This window comes from Chiloscyllium plagiosum, unplaced genomic scaffold (assembly GCF_037043375.1).
Source record: "Chiloscyllium plagiosum isolate Xiang-an unplaced genomic scaffold, Cpla_swu_hap1 HiC_scaffold_45, whole genome shotgun sequence".
NCBI classification, from domain to species: Eukaryota; Metazoa; Chordata; class Chondrichthyes; order Orectolobiformes; family Hemiscylliidae; genus Chiloscyllium; species Chiloscyllium plagiosum.
In genome coordinates this window covers 21745408-21762891 of record NW_028270183.1, presented here as the reverse complement: position 1 = coordinate 21762891, position 17484 = coordinate 21745408, and the positions used below count along the sequence as shown (strand labels likewise).

The 17484-nt window shown below is 45.7% G+C and overlaps 1 protein-coding gene across 11 annotated transcripts in view; it reads right to left on the bottom strand.

Annotated features, from left to right (window-relative positions):
* LOC122552175 (adhesion G protein-coupled receptor L1-like) overlaps positions 1 to 17172 on the bottom strand; it is a 631704-nt gene extending 614532 nt beyond the window's left edge. For 6 of the 11 annotated variants that reach the window (XM_043694733.2, XM_087983425.1, XM_043694734.2 and 3 more), the window contains exon 1: positions 16197 to 17171. The gene's annotated coding sequence lies outside the window, so the exon portion shown is untranslated. Of the gene's footprint in view, positions 1 to 16196 lie in introns of all 11 variants that reach the window. The other 5 variants (XM_087983423.1, XM_043694729.2, XM_087983424.1 and 2 more) reach the window with 3 other exon arrangements.
* Positions 17173 to 17484: the final 312 nt, after the last annotated feature.

Genomic DNA, 17484 nt, shown 5'->3' with positions numbered 1-17484 from the left:
ATGTCTACGAAATGTAATAGATATTCCGATATCCGTCCCACTTATCTTAAGGTAAATGTCTAGCAATTTGTTAAATTCCCAGGCTATCATACCTTGAGAATAGGGCTTTCTATTTCAGAGCCAGGAGGCCTGTGTTCAAATCTCAACTGAGTGCAATAACATCTCTGAACAGGCTGAATAGAAAACCACTCTCCTGAAAGAGTAAACAAAGTAAGATGCCTATTCATCCGATCAACATAAGCTTCCCTCTCTCCTAGGGGAAGCATATTGACTGGAATTAATGTCAATAAGTCTTTGACATGGGAACACACATTCCACATTCTTAAGCATGGTCCAACTCAATCTCAACAATTCTCTCCTCTGACTGAAAAGTTGAATGAGAGTTCACCTCTGACCTGGAATTCCCAACAAAGCAAATTAAACCCCCTCTGACGTTTATCAAGAAAGAGAAAAGTAAATGGCAAGTGGATCCAAATATGAACAAAAACAAGAGGGAGAGTGGACATGGTTGGCTGTACCAGTTGTCTTGGAAGTTTAATTTTTAATTCTTTGATAAGGAATCTGGAAAATGGCCTACAAAACTGGAACTGAGACTGAACTTAGAAATAGGCAAACGTTGGTCAATGTCTTCGTTTCTCAAACAGCAGTAATTTTTAAAAATTCATTCATGGTAGGTGGGTCTCTTTGGCTGGGCCTTTATTGCCCGACCCTAATTAGCCAGGGGGGGAGTTAAAACTCAAGCACATTGGTGTGGTCCGTAGTCACGTGTAGGTCCAGACTAAGAAAGGATGGCAGATTTCATTCCCTGAAGAGCATTAGTGAACCATACGGATTTTTACAATAGCCTTTCGTTGAGAGATATGTTCTTCTTGTCGGATGTGGGTTTTAGGAAGAGTTTACGTGTAACTGAGGATTATATCTGTAATAAATCCATTGGTTGCGAATCTTATCAGATCGATTGGAGAGACAGTTAGAGGCTATAAGGAACTTACAGGACCAAGGGGATGTGATGGATAGCAGTTATAGGAAGGGAAAAAAGTTGTAGATACAGTCACATTGATGGGTTAACTCCAGGAAAGGTAAGAGAGGTAGGCAGATACTGCAGATGTCTTCTGTGACAATCCCCATTTCAAACAGCTTTGCTGTTTTGGAAAATGTAGGGGGTGATGGATTATCTGGGGAACGTCGCACAAACAACCAAGTTTCTGGTATCAAGACTGGCTCTAGTGCAATGAGGGGACGTTGGGTTCCAAGAGATCAATTGTGTTAGGGGACTCTCTAGTCAGAAGTACATACAGACATTTCTGTGACCAGCAGCGAAAAATCAGAATGGTGTGTTGCCTCCCTGGTGCCAGGATCAAGGATGTCTCAGAGAGGGTGCAGAATGTTCTCAAAGGGGAGAGGGACCAGCAGGAGGTCATTGTACACATTGGAATCAATGACATAGGAAGGGAAAAGGATGAGATTCTGAGGGGAAAATACAGAAAAGCAGGAATTTAACAAGGAGGTCCTCGGGAGTAGTAATATCTGGATTACTCCCAGTGCTGCGAGCTAGTGAAGGTAGAAATAGGAGAATAGAACAGATGAATGCATGGCTGAGGAGCTGGTGTATGGGAGAAGGATTCACATTTTTGGATCATTGGAATCTCTTCTGGGTAGGAGTGACCTGAACAAGAAGGACGGATTGTACCTAAATTGGAAGGGGACTAATATACTGGCAGGGAGATTTGCGAGAGATGCTCAGAAGGATTTAACTATTAAGGTGGGGGGGGGGGGGGGGGGGTCGGACCCAGGGAGATAGTGAGGAAAGAGATCAATCTGAGACTGGTATAGTTGAGAAAAGAAGTGAGTCAAACAGTCAGGGCAGGCAGGGACAAAGCAGAGAACAAGGGAGCACTGATAAACTAAACTGCTTTTATTTCAATGCAAGAGACCTAACAGGGAAGGCAGATGAACTCAGGGCATGGTTAGGAACATGGGACTGGGATATCATAGCAATTACCAAAACATGGCTCAGGGATGGACAGGACTGGCAGCTTAATGTTCCAGGATACAAATGCTACAGGAAGGACAGAAAGGGAGGCAAGAGACGAGGGTGGTGATGTTTTTGATACTCCCAGAAATACATCCAGGGAAGTTATTTGGGTTATCTGAGAAATAAGAAAGGGATGATCACCTTCTTGGAATTGCATTATAGACCCCCTAATAGTCAGCGGGAAATTGAGAAACAAATTTGTAAGGAGATCTCAGTTATCTGTAAGAATAATAGGGTAGTTATGGTAGGGGGTTTTAACTTTCCAGACATAGATTGGGACAGCCATAGTGTTAAGGGTTTAGATGGAGAGGAATTTAAGTGTGTACAAGAACATTTTCTGATTCAATGTGTGGGTGTACCTACTAGAGAAGGTGCAAAACTACTCTTGAGAGCGGGGAATGTGATCTATATGGACTTCAGTAAGGTGTTCGACAAGGTTCCCTATGGGAGACTGGTTAGCAAAGTTAGATCTCATGGAATACAGGGAGAACTAGCCATACAGATACAGAACTGGCTCAAAGACAGAAGACAGAGGGTGGTGGTGGAGAGTTGTTTTACAGTCTGGAGGCCTGTGACCACAAGGACCACAAAGTGGAGTGCCACAAGGATCGGTGCTGGGTCCACTACTTGTTGCCATTGAGATAAATAATTTGGATGTGAGCATAAGAGGTATGGTTCGTAAGTTTGCAGATGACATCAAAATTGGAAGTGTAGTGGACAGAGAAGAAGGTTACCTCAGATTACAACTGGATCTTGATTAGATGGGCCAATGGGCTGAGAAGTGGCAAGTGGAGTTTAATATGGATAAATGTGAGGTGCTGCATTTTGGGAAAGCAAATCTTAGCAGGACTTATACACTTAATGGTAAAATCCTAGGGAGTATTGCTGAACAAAGAGACCTTGGAGTGCAGGTTCATAGCTTTTGAAAGTGGAGTCGCAGGTAGATAGGATAGTGAAGAAAGTGTTCGGTATGGTTTCCTTTATTGGTCAGAATATTGAGTACAGGAGTTGGGAGGTCATGTTGTAGCTGTACAGGACATTGGTTAGACCACTGTTGGAATATTGCATGCAATTCTGGTCTTCCTATCGGAAAGATGTTGTGAAACTTGAAAGTATTCAGAAAAGGTTTACAAGGATGTTATAGAGTCATAGAGATGTACAGCATGGAAACAGACCTTTCAGTCTAACCTGTCCATGCTGACCAGATATCACAACCCAATCTAGTCCCATCTGCCAGCATCCAGCCCATATCCCTCCAAACCCTTCCTATTCATCTTTCCCTATGGTAACCCTATGGAGGTTTATAAAATCATGAGGGGTATGGGGGGAATAAATAGACAAAGTCTCTTCCTTGGGGTGGGGAAGTCCAGAACTAGAGGGCAGAGGTTTAGGGTGAGAGGCGATAGATATTAAAAAGACCTAAGGGGTAACCTTTTCACGCAGAGGGTGGTACATGTATGGAATGAGCTGCCAGAGGAAGTGGTGGAGGCTGGTACAATTGCAACATTTAAAAGGCATCTGGATGGGTATATGACTAGGAAGGGTTTAGAGGGATATGGGTCAGGTGCTGGCAGGTGGGACAAAATTGATTGGGATATCAGGTCAGTATGGATGAGTTGGACCGAAGGGTCTGTTTCCATGCTGTACACCTCTATAACTCTAATCAACTATGGTTACATGGTTTTCATTGGGTTGGCTTCTAATTCTGTATTTTTATCAAATTCAAATTTCACCAGGCGCACTGTTGGGATTTGAAACTGTATCCTCAGACCATTAATCTAGGTTCTTGATCATTAATCCACTGGTATTCCCACTACACCACCCTTTCCCCAATTAATGCTGAGTTCCCTGCTCAAAAGGCAGCGTTGACTTACAGTACCAAGACTTCCACCAGGGGTAGATCCCCAAATCCATCCCCAAATCCATAACTCAATGTTATTCACACCAATCTGATGTACACTGAACATTTAGAAGTCTGAGTCATTGTGTCACTTCATTCATATGATGTGGGCATCACTGGCTCAGCCAGCACTTATTGCTTATCTCTAATTGCCCAGAGGGCGGTTAAGAGTAAACCACATTGCTCTAGGTCTGGAGTCACATGTCAGCCAGACCAGGTAAGGAGAGCAGTTTCCTTCCTTGAAGGACATTAGTAATCCAGATGGATTTTTTCCGACAATTGACAATAGTTTCATGCTAATCATTCGACTATTAATTCAAGATTATTATTAAATTCAAATTCCACCATCTGCCATGGTGGGATTTGAACCCAGGCCCCCAAAACATTCCCAGGGTCTCTGGATTAATAGTTTAAAAATAATACCACTAGATCAATGCCTATCCAATTTACCTCTAGTTGAATTCCCACCCTAAATGAGCTTAACATGCCCACTGCAGCACTGGGGGAGTGCTTCACTTTTGGAGGCACTTGCCTTGTTTGTATTGGATGACCCATTAAACAGAGGTATCATCTCATGTGGCTGTAAAACATACCATTGCGTTATTTTGAGCACCTTCCACCGCCTTGTCTGATACCTTATCAATGAACATCACTGAAACAGAACATCCGAGCACTACCTCTAATGCTGTTGTGGGAGCTTGATGTGATTTCAAATAGTACTTCGTTGGCTTGTGACGTGGCTTGTAGCTGTATAAGGCACGCCCAGAATGCAGGGCTTTCTTTAGAAATAGCCATTTATTGAGATTTCTTTACAAGCAATATGCTAAAACATTACTGTTTGCAGGTCAATCGCCACATGGTACACAATGGGATAATTGTTCATTTTTCTGAAGCACAGACAATGCCCCCTTGAGGAATACAGGCGGCAAGACAGCAAACTTCAGTCAGCCTGGCCAAGGTACCGCTATCGTGACAATGAGCCATGATCCAGGGGCTTTCCCAACAGGACCTTCTTGAGACGTTCCTCAAGTCAATTCAATTGAATTTATTTTCTTCGCCAAACCAAAGAAATTTAAAATCAACCAGGAGAAAGTGCTGGAGATCAAAGTTGAAAGCGTGGTGCTGGAAAAGCGCGGCAGGTCAGGCAGCATCCGAGGAGCAGGAGAATCGATGTTTCGGGCAAAATGAAGGGCTCCTCCTTAAAGGGCTCTTGCCTGAAACGTCGATTCTCCTGCTCGATGGATGCTGTGCTGCTGACCTGCTGTGCTTTTCCAGCACCACACTCTCGACAAAGAAATTTAAGCTCAAAGCAAAAGCTTAAAATGGATGAAATGAAAAGCAGACGCCAGGAATCTGAAATAGAAGCTTTGAATGTTATCAAGACGGAGTTAGATGGGGCTAAAATGATCAAAGGGAGAAAATGGGAACGGGGACTGAATTGGATAATCAGGCATGATCACATTTAGTGCTGGAGCAGGCTAGAAGGGCTAAGTAGCCCACTCTCACTCCTATTTTCTGTAATTCTGTGGAAAAACATGAACATGCTCAGTCTGGCAGCATCTTTGGAGAGGAAAACAGGATGACAGGGGATGGGGTGATGATGGGGGTGGCACAGTGGCTCAGTGGTTAGCACTGCTGCCTCACAGCACCAGGGTCCCAGGATTGATTCCAGCCTTGTCGACTGTGTGGAGTTTGCACATTCTCCCCGTGTCTGCGTGGGTTTCCTCTGGGTGCTCCCGTTTCCTCCCACAGTCAAAGATGTGCAGGTCAGGTGAATTGTCCATAGGGTTAGGTGCATTAGTTAGATGGAAGTGGGTCTGGGTGGGTTGCTCTTCAGAGGGTCAGTGTGGACTTGTTGGGCCGAAAGGCCTGTTTCCACACTGTAGGGAATATAATCTATTCTCCTGGTCATGTAGTGGTGGGAGGGAGACAGAAGGAGTGAGAAAATAAGAGGGGACTATATCAGCATGTCTGTCCATTTTGCTTCCAGCAGGAAACTTTTAGCTGATGTGGCAACACTTGTGTTATCTTTTGCACTGTAAGAAAGAGATGTGGGTAACAAGTGCTGAAAGAATCAATAGCTGGTTATTATAGCGCCTGATGCATACGTATACGTCTCAAACAATTCAATGCCTGGGTGAATATTACGCTCTAAACAGCTTTCTTTGACTGTGTCATGCTTCAAGTGGCCTCAGTTAAGATGAAGTTTGAGACCTTTTAGGTCACATGCTATAACAGCGGCCTAAATGTTCATCATCATCATCAACATGCCCCTTAAAGGTGTACTGACATACTGACTGTGAGACTTAATGTAAACCATGCTAATATTATGCAGTTTCGAGTCAGGAGCAGCTTTACTGAGGCAGACTGAGATTTGGATGACCTGCACCACGTGTGACATTGAGACTGCTGTTTCAGTGAAGGCCCCAGTTGGGAGTATATTTGATTTATTTGATTTGATTTGATCTAAGCTTTATTGTCACATGTACTCAAGTACAGGAGTACAGTGAATAATGTACAATGTCACCACACATGGCACCATCTTAGGTACAAAAATACCTTGATACAAAACTTAGGTACAAATTAGTAACACAGAGACAACATTGTAATAATGTTTGTGGCACCAGGAGAAATTTGCCATGCCAGAATGGGCACACTATCAACCCCTTATCACACACCATACCCTCCCTGACTCCCCTCAAGGTGGACACTGCTCACGTCATGAATGGCTGCCTCCCTATGACACTCTGAGAGGTTACCAGAGTCCCGATGAAACATTAACTCTTGTTTCTCTCTCTCTACAGAGGCTACCGGACCTGCTGAATTTCTTCAGCGTTTTTGGTTTTATTCCAGGAGCTCCATTTTCCAAAGCACTAGCCCCTACTGAAACCTCTCCACCTCAATGATCCAAATTGCAGGCATTATCCCTCTGGAACCTAGAGAGGCTGTTGTCTTCCTGCCCCCCGGAAATACCTGATTATTTCCGAGCTCCATCACAAAGTGCCTTCTCAATCTCCAAACTGGGAGTCTGCCTGCCCACCCAAACCTCAACTGGGTAACAGGCTCAGAGGGGGACAGTTAGCAGGAGCCTTTGAGGAGAATAACCCTGTTGCTCTGGCTCCTGAACAGTGCCGGCTCAAGATCCCCTTACATAGCTCCAACCCTTAGGTTCTCAAGCCCACCAGGAAAGTATTACCAATGTCTCAGATTGATGATCCTTCCCGCGAGGAAAGGTCGTCACCCCGAGACTTGGACAGTTTTGCTTCTCTCTCCACACATGCTGTCTGACTTGCTCTGCTTTTTCCAGCATGGTTCGATTCTCGTCACAGAAGTAACCAGGATTCATTTCGACCTTCACCAATGGTGTAAGCAGAGGTCTTGTGGCGCACTAGGTAGCATCCCTACCTCTAAGTGAGAAGCTCAGGGGTTTAAGACTCACTTCAGGACTCGATGGCCACAAAAGGTGCCTTCATAATGTGAGTTTACGTCGACCTATTAACCCTTACAGTACATCCAAGAGTTTCCTCGCCAGGCATTGGGGAGGCGATGGCCGAGCGGTATTATTGCTGGATTGTTAATCCCAAGATCCCAGTAATGTGCTGGCTTTGAATCCCACCAGATGGCGGAATTTGAATTTGATAAAAAAGAAAGGAATTAAGAGTCTAATGACAACCATAAATCCATTGCTGTTTGTCAGGAAAATCCACCTTATTTACTAGTGTCCTTCAGGGAAAGAAATCTGCCATTATTACCTGACCTCCATGTGATTCCAGATCCACCTCAATGGGGTTGGCTTTCAACAGCCCGATGGGTAATAGGGATGACCTAGCCAGCAACACCCTCACCCTGTGAACAAACAAGCATAAAAACCTGCACCAACCAATAGCAAGCCACTGCAGTATGTTGCCCGTCTTAATGATGAACAAATCTAATGGGAACCAAAGTTACATTTCCTCGATAGAGAGAGATGGCATTAGGGAGCAGAGATAGGGAGACAAGCGGCATCTATTTAGGCCTGAAGCCTTAACTCAGTCATAGCCCACTGCCCAAATTGTTATCCCTTTCCTGCATTTTCTGGTTTCTCATTACAAAACAATATGTGGCGATTTTGTTGGGTCTTGTGAAATATAACAGTGCAGACGATTGATGGGATAACAAAGTAATGTAGTTCAATCTATTGGGTGTGTCTTCCAACAATTGGATCATGAAAGCTGATATACTGATCCAGCCATTTTGAATGACGTACTGTGAAAATTAGAAAATTTTGGAATGATGTTGTTACCTCCAGAGAGGTAATAAACAGTGACAATCCAATCATGCTTGGAAATAAATATATTGGAGCATCACTTTGAGACCAGTCAGATGAATACGCCTCACAGAATCACTACAGTGTGGAAGCAAGCCATTCAGCCCATCAAGTCTACGCCAACCCTCTAAAGAGCATCCCACCCAGACCCACACCCCTACCCCATAACCCCACATTAACCATGGTCAATCCACCTAGCCTGCACCATGAGCAATTCAGCACAGCTAATCCATCTAACATGCACTGCTTTGGACTGTGGGAGGAAACCCACACAGATATGGGGAGAACGTACAAATTCCGCAAAGAGTCCCCGCCTCCATTTTTGCCCCATTCCTATATCTAACTCCTTCTTGAACATGTTCAATGTTTTGGCCTCAATTGTTTTCTACGATAGAGAATTTCATAGGCTCACCACGCTCTGGCTAAAACAAATTCTCCACATCTCAACCCGAAATGGCCTATCCCATATCCTTCAGCTGTGTTTCATGACTCTGGACTCCCTGGTCATTGAGAACATCCTTCCTGTATATACCAGCAGAATCACCAAACATCATTTCTATAAAACCTCACCAATTCACTAATGCCCTTTAGGGATGGAAATCTGCCATGTGACTCCTAACCCACATGCAATGTGGATGTCTCTTAACAGCCTTCTGAAATGGTCCAGTGAGTCACTCAGATCAAGAGAAATGGGCAACAAATTCTGACTTTTGGGGTAAAATTCCATCCGTTTTTCTGATGTCCTCCCCTGCCTGACCTGTCCTGCACATGACTGGAGACCCACAGTAGTGTGGTTTTACTGTTACTTACCCTCAGAAGTGACTCACTCAATGGTATTAGAAATGGTGACAACACACTGTAGCAGCTCACCACCACCTTCTTGTGGTCAACAACTAGTGGAAGATTCACACTCAACTTGCTAGCGACACCGGCATCCCGCAAATAAAAATATATTTGGGAAAATGATCCTCTGACTCTCCCAAACTGCACAAGGGCAAATGCCAAAGATATCCCCTACCACATTCATCACTCCATTAAAATGAAACAATGCTGCAGTTCATTTTGATGAAGAAAATGGACACCCGTCGCATAAGCCATCCTCTCCTAACCAAAGACACGAAATACAGGATCAACAAAACGTGTCACAACATCTTTGGTTTGGAGGAATCTTTGTCTGCAACACAGGTTCACCCTGAGAGATGAGGGATAGCACTCCATAAATACAAGATCACTTTGTGCATCAGACAGTACTATAACTGAGGAAAGGTGAGACACAGGAAAGATTTCACACCCGTGAGAGTTAATGGAGTCGGGTTAATGAAAGGTGTGCTCCACAATGTATGGAGTTAAATGCTCTGATTCCTCCCTTAACAGACCAAGCTACAGTTCTGAAAAGCCGCTGTCAGAATTCTATACCTGGGAACTGAATAGCAGGCAAATGATGGAAATCTACCATTTTGAAATGATCAGATTGCACACCACTGTGAAGTGTTGGAAGCTGCATTCATTGGGAATGTTGGAATTAATTTAATCATCAGGCTATGCAAGACTTCTCGATCGATATCATAATATCACCAGTTTCTATTTCTCACACTGATTGCGACACACAGGAGGTCTCCCTCTCTGTCTCCATACATTGCTCCTTTATCACACTCACAATCTGACTCTCTCTGCACGGGAGTACTGAGAAAAATAGCATAGGTTTGTACAGATGGAACTGCAGGCTTAGAAAGCAGCAATGTTTGCAAAGCTGCACAGAGAGAAGGAGGCTGAGTGATAGAAAAAAATGAAAGAAAGAGAGAGGGGCTGAGGAAAAGAGAGAGAGAGAACAACAGGGAGAGCATTGAGCGTAGCTGAGGCAGGAGAGACAGTGATGGTTGGGGGGGTAGTGTGGATATGGGGAAGGTTGTTGCAGAGAGAGGAATTGTAAAATTCAAGGATAGGTGGGAATGGACGGAGAGGGATGGAAAGGGGGATAGGGATAGAGAGACCTTGAGAGGGATTGAGAAGGATGCGGGCAGACTGTGAGACAAACAGAAAGCCGGAGACTGGCTGAAAAACACGGAGACGGGCAGAGACAGAGAGAAATCGAAGGTTTTGGGAGAAACAGGTGTGTAGTGGCATAGAGAGACAGAGAATGCAATAAAGATATGTACAGAGAGAGGGGGTAGAAAGATATGGAGATGGATAAGTAGAGAAACACAGAATAGACAGACACAATGGAGAGACAATGAAAAAGAGAATGGGACAGGAGAAAATATTGTATGGAAAGGAGACAGAGTCAACACAAAGCTAGCTAGATAGACACGGAGATTTGAAGGATCAAGAGACAGACAGATATAGAGACTGAGAGAGAGAGAGAGAGAGAGACAGAGAGATAGAGTTAGTACGTGTGTGTGTATGTGGGCGAGAGAGAGCGAGAGAGACAGAGAACATGATGGAAAGTATGGAATAGACAGGCAGAGAAAAATGGGCACAGAAAATAACAGAGACTTATACACACGAGCGGAGAGCCTAGCAGAGGGATAGAGAGACAGGAAGAGATGGAGAGGTATTCAGACACAGAAAGCAACAGTGAGAGAGAAACACACACAAAGGTAGAGAGAGGGATAGCAAAAACAACAGCTCAAAATTCAGGCACAGAGGGAAATGGAGAGAAAAGACAGAGAGACAAAGGAACTGAGTCACACAGAAGGGGAAAGGTAGAGGAGTTGCAATATCAACAGTTTACATGCTTTGCAGAGACAGACACACACACACACACACCCATAAAAACATATGCATAAAGAGGGTAGACATATGAAAAAATTCAAAAAGAGAAGCAAAATAGAACATACGTATTGAGATGCAGGGAATGATACTGCAAGAAGAACCAAGAGACTGAGCAACGCACAACACTTTAAAATAAATAGTATTGTGATACTTCAGGATACATTGTGTATATACCGCCTTACCAACACTGAAATATTCGGTACATTTGCATGCACAAAATGTAAACAGTATAGCAATGCACACATCGCCGCTTTTCATTTTGAATGCCCTTTGCTTCACTTTGCACTAATAGTCCCATCCTCAGCAAGTAAACTGCAATCATTCAGACTGTCGCAGATGGAGTGTTCAGCCTCTTCTAAATGTGACACTTCTCCTAACTTGCATTTTAAGCATCATACTAAAAAAAAATACACTTCACTGTAGACTTCACAGACAATATAGAGTGGAGAATGGAAAATGCAGATCAAGGTAAATTCTAGGGTGTTAGAGAGACAGGAGATGCTGCTGAAAGGCAGGATTGTGGAACCTGTGAAAGGTGTGCAACACAAGAGAGGAGAGGAGTGCAGCAAGCATGGAGTGTAACATGTAGACAGCAGAGGGTAGAGAGAGACAGAAAATGAAAAAGAAAGGAAGACGAGACAGTGCAGAAAATGGGGGGACGAAAGAGAACATTCGAGAAATTGAGAAGGAGCAAGGACAGAGAAGCATGGAGGGGAATTGGCGAGAATGCAGCGCTCAAATATAACAGAGAATAAAAGAATAGAGAAGATAGAAGCGTGAAACTGGTACAATGCAGAAAATCTGATAACTGTGAACACAGAGCACCTTGCACTACCTTGCAACGTCACCACTCACTTCCATTACAAGTTGCCTTCTCAGTGCACAAAAGCCATATGGCCACGGGCTCATCGATGCATCCGTCATGGAAAGCAGAGGAGGCTGTTAGAGAGGCTGCCAGTCTCGGACAGATCTGGGCTGGATGGCGACACGACCAAAAACCATTCCTTTTGCTCCAGAAATGCCAATTCCCAGCGGAGAGGGCAATATATTTCAAAAATGACCAGCCACTTACTGACCCTCGTTCAAATAATAGAATTAAAGTTGCTGAGTGTGGTGGGCAGCTTGTTCAATCTGATTCTCCACTCACCCAATGCCCACTCATTGGAAGTGATCACATGGTGGAAGCTGCAATTACCAGTTGGCATAATTTAAACTCTGACTCTGAGTATGGTGACACCCAATAGAAGTGTCCCTCTGCAGAGGAACTGATGCCAATCATGCCAAGTCGATTAATAGCCTGAGATTAATTCACGCAGTACTGCACTGTTCTCAAACACAATGAAGGGAGTATGTTGGCATCTGCAGCTCAAACAAATGCATTTAATGTTTGGGGTCTGTCATCACCTACATCGCTCCCTCTCTGTCAACATAGCCACTGAACCACACCAGAACATTTGTTTACAATCGAGGAGGAAATCAACACAGCCGACAAAGCAAGAACAATCACATTTGAAGAATTATCCCTCGGACTTGTTCTTCACATCCTGATCACTCCCACCTGAGACTGGGCACCCAGGGGCCAAAGTGAGCACGCTCCAACAAATTCCGTGAAGCCGGTTGCTCCCGAAGCGACCCAATGCAGAGCACATTTCCAGCGCTGGCGCTGACTCTGCGTTCATGAAGGAACGGACACAACCAGTCCTGTCGCAAGCCTACTGCAACGCTAGCACCCTTCTCCCCCAAACCTCCACCCCCCACCCCCCCACCCCACATCAGCGAGGGGAAAGGAGCGGGTGCAAGCGTTTAGTCTGAAAGCATTGAACAAACTGCTGAGTCTGTCACCCATGCTCCCTCGAAGTGGAGCATTCATGGTATCAGGCTGCGCATTGGTACCCACTTCCCCTGACAGATTGGAATGTCTGAGGCAGGGCTGGGAAAGTGTGGGATGCCCCTCACCTCTGCTCTCCCACCACCCCCCATTCCCACTGTGCTGCACCGTCCTCTCACCACACAGTCTTAAGCTGCAGAGGGTGTGGAGCTGTTCCCCGCAAGCAAAACACACAGGCTGCTGCGAGGCACCCAGAAAGCAAAGACGTTCGCTATCGTATCAGATGCGGCTGAGCTCCCTTTAGTGAAGGGAACCCCAGAGGAACTGCGGACTGGAGAGATGGAAGGCTTGGCAATTCCGATATAGACTGTACGTGGCTGATTGTCACCTTTATTTTTTGTGGACTGATCTGAGAGAGGGAGAGGGAGAGAAAGAACATTATCCTCATTTCCCCTCCATCTTTTTCCCTGGAATGTTTTTGTTCCTCTCGACCAAAAAAAGTATGGACTCACAGCCGAAAGACAAAATGGAAAGATTGCTGAGGGAATGTTAAGTTTGTGCGTGCGATGATGTCTCGGAAGAGCCCAGACTAAACAAACACCACAGGGAGCAGAAAATGGAAGATTGTAACCCTGTGTTAGAACGTTGCGCAGGACTGGATATTGCTATTCATGCCTTTTTATTTTCCAGCTATATTGCTGACCCCCCCCCTTCCCCAAAGTCCCAATTACACCTTTAATTATGAATCCAGCCAGTACAAAGTTCAACTGCTCGACAGTATTGTCATGAAGAAACAAGACTTCTGTCAAATGACTTGATGAGAATAGAATGAAAATATGGCAGCCAGTGAAAATCTCCAGGAAAAAATCTCACACGTCTTATGACAATACACGACTAATTATGCCGGGCACTTTTTTTAAATTTTTAACGTTGGCACTTTCAAGTGCAAGTAAACAACAGCTACCTCTTATAAATGATCAGGCTCCCCATTTGCCAAACCGAAGTGTTGGTCAAACACAGTTGGATCCATCTAGTTTGGACAGACGTACAGTACAATTTTGCTTTCCAGCCCCAATCCTATTACAGACTGTGTTGCAGTATTTAAATAGCCCTTGCACATCCATTGTGAATGACTACTTGTTTAGTATTGTATGTGTGTCACACAGTAGGAGAGAGTGTGCATGTGTGAGAGAGAGAGAGAGACAGTGTATGTGTGTGTCTGCCTATTAGATCATTTCCATTACATGGGAACCCATCAATAATTTTACGGACTGTCTTCCTCTAGAAGGCAGGTCTTTGCGGAAAATATATAAATACTTATCAAGCTGTTCTGACAGTAAAGGCAGTGTCAACTTGGCTGCAAGAAGTGAATTAGGTTGCAATCCCGATTAAATGATTAATATATATACATACACAGTTTTAACACCAATCATCATGAGGCTTTCCATTGTGTCGGAGATGATAAGCTGCAGGATGGTATATCTTATCCAGTGTGCCCACTGTAGAGTCAATAGGGAGGAAAGGAGGGATGAGGGTGAGTGTGACTTAGAGGTGGGGGGGGGGGGGGGGGTGATAAAAGGGGTTTGGGGGGTGAACCAAACCAGCACTCAGCTCAACACCTCCCTCCCATTGACAGACAAGATCCACATTCTGAGTACACTATAAGTACAAGTGCTCCAGTCTCACATTTACCGGGCAGTGTTGACAGAGATGTGAGCTGGGTTTTAATTCCGCAGCCAGTATGAAAACGCAAAGAAATGTTCCCCCCGCTCTCTCTCTCTCTCTCTCTATTTCCCTGATCGTGAAGAGAAAGGAAATGACTCAGGTGAAGGAAGAGCTGCATTTCTCCGGCCAACTCGAGGTGTCTTACACCGAATTGCTTTCTCTCTCAGCACCCCCGGCCCGTCTCCCCCCCCCCACCCACCTCAAGCTGCCTGTGGCTCTGCAGACCCTCCTCACCCCGGGGGTTCAGTCAAACCCGCGACCACCCGGCTGGGTCAGGGGAGATAATGGGGAACCAAACAAAACCGACTGTAGCTCCTTGTTAGCAAACAGATTCTGGAATGGCTTTTATTTAAAAAAAATGCGGACCGATTGCGGAATGTGCATTTGCTTTCCCACTCCCTCCTCTCTCTCTCTCTCTGCAGAGCTATTCCGTGCAAGAATCCCCACAACAATCACTCTCCCTCTCTTACTCCCTGTTCATTCTCCCTTTCAACAGACTTGCCCTTAAATGATCAACTTAACCCACCCTCTCCTAATCATTCATGATCAGTGCTCACTCTCACTATCACCCCCCCCCCCCCTATAGATGTAACTCCCCACTCTCCCCCTTGACGGGTCACCCCCCCCCCCCAGACTGTCCCTTCCCAACCTCCCCACGTCTGGTCACTCTCCCTCGCCTGGACTGCTCACTCTGTAGTGACTCCTAACGACCCCACCGTTCACTCACAGATCACTCCCAAACCCGCGTCCCGGGGAGGGGTCACTGCCCATTCTCCCATCAGCGGCTATTCGGGCCACACCTTTGGTGCCTGCTCTCCGCCACCACTCCCCCCGCCAGAACAGAGCTCACACGTCAGGACAACTCTCTCCATTCCCCGGGGGAGTCGCTCTCAGTGGTCACTCTCCCAGTGTAAGTGGGTTCGCCCCCTCGCATCTCTTGCCCCCACCACAGTAGCCTCCTCCGTCGCCCAACTGCTGTGGGACACTGTCCCCAGACACGCTGATCCCTCTCTTAGTCACTCTCCCTCAGAAACGGTGGTCACTCTCCCCCTCAGATACAGTGGTCACTCTCCCCCATATATAGTGGTCAATCTCCCCCACAGATACAGTGGTCACTCTCCCCCATACATAGTGGTCACTCTCCCCCATACATACAGTGGTCAATCTCCCCCACAGATACAGTGGTCACTCTCCCCCATACATAGTGGTCACTCTCCCCCAGACATACAGTGGTCAATCTCCCCCACAGATACAGTGGTCATTCTCCACTATAGATACAGTGGTCACTCTCCCCTACAGATAGTGGTCACTGTCGCCACATCTCAGTGGTCACTCCTCTTCCCGGACACACTGGTCCCTCTCTTCGTCACTCTCCCCCAGATACAGTGGTCACTCTCGCCACACCTCGGTGGTCACTCCTCACCAACACCCCCCAACACCTACCTCAACCCTAACCCCCCCCCCCCAATAGCGTGGTCACTCTCTCTCCCCAAAACCCATTGCTCATTCTGATGCCCACTTCCCAGGGAAACGCTGGAAATAATCCACACGCCCCCCCCCCCCCCCACTCAATAGAAAAGCCAGTGGTCATTCTCTTCCCCCTCCCTCCCTCCCTCCATCCCTCACTCACCTGTCCGTCCGTGTTGGTCGCTCTTTCTCTCATTCTCTCACCTGGCCGAATGTCCGTCGAACCCCGACTCCGTGGGGGTTGGAGTTGGGGGGGGGGGCAGCGGTGAGATGGGTTAAACAGCTTCAGATTCACCGCAGCCAGGACTCCTCTCCCCCCACTGGCATTACCAAGGACGCTGAATCGCCGGGAATGCTATCTTCTTCACATGTAAAGCTGGAGATGGGGGAGGAGGCTATTTTTTTTATTTTTTTTTAAAATACAATCTCTCCCTCTTGTCTCTGCCTTGCGTGGTCTTTTATTTTCAAAAAGCAAACAATCTCTCAGTGCTCTTTCCGCCTTTCAATCCGACCACACTGTAGCTGTTTCACGGACGGTGTAGCATTCTGCATGCTGATGCGAAATCTTCACCCTTTTTCCTTGTGATGATTTTTTCCCTCTCTCTCTCTTTCGCTTCCTTTATTTTAATCCGTTAGGTCTTCCCTGAATAACACCAGGCAGCTGCTTGCAGCTGGTAGGAAGAGAGAGTGTATGTGTGTGTGAGAGAGAGAGAGAGAGAGTGAAAGAGACTGATGGCGGGAGGAGGGAGGGAAGAGATAGAGAGGGAGGTAGAGAGGATAGAGAGAGAGAGAGAGAGAGGTGGAGCCAGACGGTTTGTCTTGTACAGATACACATTCACGCACACAAACACACACTCACACTCTCAGTCACACATACATTCTAAGAGGGACATACACAGTACTGTGGAGACGCAGACAATGACAAACCCAGCTTCTCTCTCTCCATACAACCTGGTATGTTGAAAATCTGGCGGCTGACTACTACTACAGAAGCCGGACGAGTTGGGGAGCATCGAAATCCCGATCTGGATTCACCTCTTTTTTTTAAAAAAAAGAAAACGTACACCGTCTCAAAGGAAAACCAACGGGGAATGGAGTTACCTTGGACAGCAGGATGAATTGTGAATCCTCTACACTTTTTTTTCAATGGCCGGTCAGGTAATTATAAACAAAGAAACATGGGGAAAAAAATGGAGCAGGAGGAAGTCTTTATTGCATAGTCTGCCATTACACTCATATAACTTCTGCATATAAACTGGCATTTTCCTAGCTACCATCAGTTCTGATGTGGAGGGTCTAGTTTTGGACTGGGGTGGACAAAGTCAGAAGGCACACGACATGACATTGTAGTCCAACAGGTTGATTTGAAATAATCTTTCAAGACTTCACTTGATGAAGGATCAGCTCCCTGAAAGTTTGTGATTTCAAATAAACCTGTTTGACTACAAACC